The sequence below is a fragment of the Bos taurus genome, chromosome 15 (assembly GCF_002263795.3).
Source record: "Bos taurus isolate L1 Dominette 01449 registration number 42190680 breed Hereford chromosome 15, ARS-UCD2.0, whole genome shotgun sequence".
Taxonomy (NCBI): domain Eukaryota; kingdom Metazoa; phylum Chordata; class Mammalia; order Artiodactyla; family Bovidae; genus Bos; species Bos taurus.
The window spans coordinates 46730434-46736400 of record NC_037342.1 but is presented as its reverse complement, the minus strand read 5'-3'; the positions used below and the strand labels follow the sequence as shown (position 1 = coordinate 46736400).

Here is a 5967-nt window from a genome sequence, read left to right as displayed (position 1 = left end):
TTATTTGGATTAGCATTGTTTTGCATGACACAGAAACAACCAAATTTCCTTGTCAGTTACATCTTGCTTGATATGAACTCTCTCCATCAATTACCACAGTCATTTTAAGTCTGACATCTACAGATAGTTTTTGTATTACTTGTAAGCTCCCCTGAAGGCTCTGCAATCAGCTGCAGGGGCCAGATCACATCTTTGACAAAGATGCATGGTCCCCAGAGTCCAAGGAAAAGGACTGTGCCAGTTACTTCAAACTACTGACACTTCAATGAATAATAGATCTTGGGTACAGGCTTCTGATGTCATCATTTAAACAACTTTAAGACTGTCCTGAAGAGGAAAGACCATGCTAATGGTCTAAATTAGGATCTACAGAACTCTTTTTAGTAAGAAGTAGATGGGTTCATGATACTGCTAACCCAAGACCCAGCAGGACAAGAAATGATTACATAGAATGGATGAACTAATGAGAGATGATTGTAGCTATTTGTTTAGAATATTGTTGATATTGTTTTAATGTTCTAATTTTCTGAATACATAAGATACATTTCTTATTAACTTATTTATAATCCATAACAATTTAGTAAAATTTGATTTTGTAAACTGAATGAAACATCTTTAGATGATGTTTTATTCTCCCTACTTGACTCCCCTTCCAAATTCAGAAACTTTTATTAAATATTCTTACTTTTAAATGATAACATAGTTATTTGCAAAGGTTCAGTAAGAATCTACCCTCCTTTTTATTAAATATAATTGGAAAAATGGTTATATAACAGAGGCTTTGTCTGGAATGTTATATTTGAAAATGATGCTTATTTAGTTGGGTATGACAAGCCATTGTCTTTTTTCCCCAAAACTATTTTAAAATATTATTGCATTCAAATGTTACCCCAAATTATGGAATATGAACTAACCATTTACACTTTCTCTTTTGTAAAATGGCTCTCCCTACAAAATAACTTTTTAAAATAATATTGTCAATAGGTTTTCTTTTTTTTTTTTGTATTTTATTTATTTTTTTTCTTTTTTTTTAAATTTTATTTTATTTTTAAACTTTACATAATTGTATTAGTTTTGCCAAATATCAAAATGAATCTGCCACAGGTATACATGTGTTCCCCATCCTGAACCCTCCTCCCTCCTCCCTCCCCATACCATCCCTCTGGGTCGTCCCAGTGCACTAGCCCCAAGCTTCTGTTGCTTCAGACACAAAATTCAAAATCAGCAGTTTTCCATCTCTCGCTTCTTTTGAACTGCTCCAACTTTCTCCATGCTGCTTACTTGGGAAACAAAATACTGTTATAAAAAAATGCTTCTTTTTGTTTCAGTTGGTCTGTTAATTGTGAAGATTAGCTGTTCAAAGCAGTACTGTTATTTTGTCTCCTTCTTCAATATCCTTTATCATTGACCCCAAAACTTAAGTCCATTAGTTGGTGCTTTTCTACATCTGAGTGGCTGCAATATAGCAGCCACTGTGTGAGATTTCCAGTGTGAGATTCTCTGACAGTTTATTTAGAAACTGTGTTATGTGAATAAAGTCTATCTGAAGGAAAATGTCTTCATATTACTGGAGGATTCTTATCCCACTTCTAAATAAATATTCCTCCCCATCTCTGCAAAATACATCCTGGACTGGACTGGCCAGATCAAGCAGAACAGTTATTTGTGATACTGTGTGAAGATCTAATCTGTCAAGTATATGTCTAGAGTGAGACCATAAGACTACTTAATATGAAGAAAAAGAGTAAAGAGACTGCCCTCAAAGAATACTTCAAATGTTCCAAAATATATCAACATCTGGCTGCAATCCACACAGAAAAAGGCCAACTGGAATGACTTATGCATGAGATTTCCAATGAAAGCATCTACTGCTTCCAAACTGAGAATGAACATTACCAACATGAAGGACATCCCGTGGACATAACCAACATCAGGTCTGCAGTATGAATATCCTCCTAAGATACTATATAAAACATCGTGATATGGACCATCCACCTGAAAGATGTAGAAAGATGGAAAGGCATACAATGCTGCCGCTAAGTCGCTTCAGTCGTGTCCGACTCTGTGCGACCCCATAGACAGCAGCCCACCAGGCTCTCCCGTCCCTGGGATTCTCCAGGCAAGAACACTGGAGAAGTCATACAATAATTGAGCTTAATTCCAGACCAGCAACTGGACCATCAACAGATACACATTCTCTATCCTAGAAAAGTATATATTTAGATAGAACTTGTTTCATTGAAGCTTTCCCACCATCTCTTTCCTCTAGGGAGGAATATTGCATAAATTCAGGAGTGATATTCAGTTCACTTAATACAAGGAGACTCCAAGCTTTACCATGAACACTAGGGGGCAATCCCTGCACCTTAATTCTCCAACCTTTCTCTTAACTATGAATTACTTCCCAGCCTGGCAGTATTTCACTGGTCCAAACTACCATTGCATTTGAAATACTTTTTCTTAAATCTTTTTTCTTAACATGCTGCTTTACTTTCTCAATTTAAGGCTCAGCTCAGAGGTCCCATGTTCTTTTCACTGAGGTTCAAGTTTCTTCCACAGATTTAGCAAGAAGATTTTCTTGTAGTAGCCAAAGATTTCAATGGGACACAAAAGCAGTATCAGTCATATGATGGCCCATACTCGAGAATCAGGATGGAGGTAGGAGGTGACTCGAATTCAGGTTTCTTAGTCTCAAAAACTGAACCAGTGATTTACAGGTCCTCCCTGTTCATTCGTGCTTTGTCCCTGCTGAAGGGCTTTTGGATTTTCTGAAGAGTCTCTCTGGGAGGGACTTTATCGAATAATTTCCAACCAGGAGCATCGTGGACAGCTGATCTGAGCGCCTGTTAATCCTATTTGGAAAAGGTTTCAGAGAATCAGGGGCAGATAGAGGGACTGTTTGGAAGAAGAGTAAGAGAATCACACCCTCTAACTCCCAGCTGCTTCAGGTCCTTGGTTTTTGATGTCTGCAGCCACCAAGCAGCTCCTTTGCAGAAGACTAGCTGCTCATGCTAGCAGTGACCTTGTCACCAGGCCACTCCAAGTGGGCACAACCCCAGGGACAAAGGAAGAAGATCTCAGGGAACTAAGGTTGACTTCATGGGTGACTTTATTGCCAACAATGCTTTCCTGGTACCTCACTTACAGGGTCTGGCTGGTAAGGAAGGTCACTTCCATGACAGGAGCCTAGAGATGTTTTGAAGACTTTGAGAGAAGTCACCACAATGTATCATAAGTCCTGCAGATGAAACTTGGTGGATAGTTTCTTGGGCATGGCTTCCTAGCCTCAGGACAGCGAGTAATAGAGGCTTTTAGAATTCCAACCTGAGATTCCTTATGGAAACCTCCAGCAGAGTAAACTTAACCTCTGTGGTAACATTCTTGCTGTACCTATGTAATAATCAGGCCATATCTAATAAGGCCACATTCATTTTGTGATCAGGATTCTTTGAGATTCTTTTTGATCAAAAGTGGGGAGACTATAAGGAAAAAATATACATAAATGGAAAAATAAGTTTTTATTCTAAAGCACACCTGAGTTGTCTGATTCTGATTCTGTAAACTGTAGATAACTGATAGCAATGCCAGATAATTTTTGTCTATTGACATGCAAACAAATTCTGTTTCTAGAGAGAAACAGTCAAAAAATCAGTTTTTGCTCTATTTGTACATTTCCATATTCCTGACTTTTAACTGTGTCTGTTCTTGGTAATCTCCTTTGACCTGATTGTATCACTTTTATTTTCTATGAATTAGTTAAATAAAATCTTAAACTCATTTTTATTCTTATATCTGTATGAGAGCCATGATTTTACCTGCATTTAAAAATGATCCTTTAATGCCTACTTGGAATTAAACCACCCTTCAATGGTTGACCATGTGTGCCCTGAGCTTTTGCTTCGGCCCCAGAGGGCCTTAGAGAGCAACTTTTCTGAATTTCCATTTTTGTGTATGTGTTTCACATAGTAGAAGTGCACGCATGCTCAGTCATTTCAGGCATGTCCGACTTTTTGTGATCCCGTGGACTGTAGCCCACCAGCCTCCGCTGTCCATTGAATTCTTCAGGCAAGAATACTGGAGTGGGCTGTCATGCCCCTTCTCCAGGGGATCTTCCCAACTCAGGGATCAAGTCCACATCTCTTACATCTCCTACACTGGCAGGCGGGTTCTTTACCACTAGCACCACCGAGGAAGTACATGCATATAATTTGCAAATACATACTGAGGTTGTATGTCCAACTTTTTCCTCCCAGGATGTGCAGTCAAGATTAGAAAATAGTAGGATACATCATGAAAACATCTTGCTACATCGTGTCCTCACCAATTTGGTTTTGGGAAGGTTTGACCATTGTGCTCCTTTATCCCACAGTTCATCCAGAAGAAGCATGCCAACTTTCCTGATTATATTCCTGAGAATTTGTCCTCTGAAATTAAGGCCTTTATTTTGCTCAATTCTCAATTTCTGATACCTAGAAATGTGCTTGGAACATAGTAAACACTAAATATTTAATGAATTTTACAGTGGTTTAATTCAATATCCTATGTTTAACAATCATTCCTCCTCTGTATTGGCCTTTCTGGCTTAGATATTGGAAACCTTATAACACCGATGTAGATGAACATATTCACTTAAGAGCTGTATGGAACTTTCCTTAAAACACGGGACCTCATAAATCTCATCAGTCCCATACCCTTTGATCAGAGCCAATTTCAGGTTCTCCTTAGGGTGACCAACTGTCCCAACTTACCTGAAACTGAAGGGTTTCCTGAGATGGGAGACTGGGTATTAAAACAGAGACAGTCCTGAGCAGATAAGGATAGGTTGGTCACCCTAGTTCCAGTGGGTACCTGCTAAAGACTGTTACTTTTTCTCTACAATAAGCTATAAGTGAGCAGTAGCACATGAACATCAGCTTTCTATGGATTCTAGAAAATAGATTTGTTGATCAATTTTCAGTACTCTACACAGTAGTGCTTGGTCTTGTTCACAAGAGGATGTGAAGTGAAAGTCAATCACTTGAAAAAGTCGTGTCCGACTCTTTGCGACCCCATGGACTATACAGTCCATGGAATTCTCCAGGCCAGGATACTGGAAATGGGTAGGGTAGCCTTTCCCTTCTCCAGGGGGTCTTCCCAATCCAGGGATCAAACCCAGGTCTCCAGCATTGCAGGCAGATTCTTTACCAGCTGAGCCACAGGGGAAGCCCTCACAAAAGGATACTGACTTGTGAAGACGTGATGGTAACGTACCCTCTCCCCAGACCATGAAATTAAGTGTGGGTTAGCTGCATATTTATAACTACCCTCCAACATAATAGCAACCCAAGCCTCCAGAGGCAATGGATAAATGATGTACCCAAAAAATACCCAAAGCAGGAGATATTCCTTCTTGGCAATTTTTGTTCTTCTTTTTCGTAACTGGGCTACCCAAATGAGCCACATACAGGAAATCAGAGGCTGTCCACATGGTGAGATCTGACCGAAGCTCCACTGTGATGTTTCGCAAGGGTGACATTTCACAGGGTTGCGGCCTCGTACAGCCATAGCAGGGTGGGAAAGAACAACCACTGAACTCAGAGACCACTCTAGTTTTTTGGATCATGGCAAAACCATCCAGGAAGTGCCTGACAAGACCCTTGCCCTCCAGGCAGGCATGGCTTGTTAGATAACCCCTCAACTGTGAGCTAAATAGCACAATCTTTGTATAAAGAGCAGCAGCAATGAAGCGGGTGGTAGAAGCAGCTCTTTTTCTGGTGAGAAGTAAAGCTTATACAGAGCCATAAGGATGGACAGCAGAAAAACCACTGAAAGGAGTGTCTTATTTTATTCTCCTCATCTGCTCAGGTCTGTCTGGAGAGCTGGCCAAGGACCCACATATGCTGACTCAGAGCCACGTTAAAAAATATGAGCAGTATCCCATTATTCACTAGAAAGGCATTGGCTTCTGGCAGCTTCGAAGAAGGTTAA

At 39.9% G+C, this 5967-nt stretch overlaps 1 pseudogene; it reads right to left on the bottom strand.

Annotated features, from left to right (window-relative positions):
• Positions 1–799: 799 nt before the first annotated feature.
• LOC100141213 (TBC1 domain family member 12-like) lies at positions 800–5515 on the bottom strand (annotated as a pseudogene).
• Between the last annotated feature and the right edge of the window lie 452 nt (positions 5516–5967).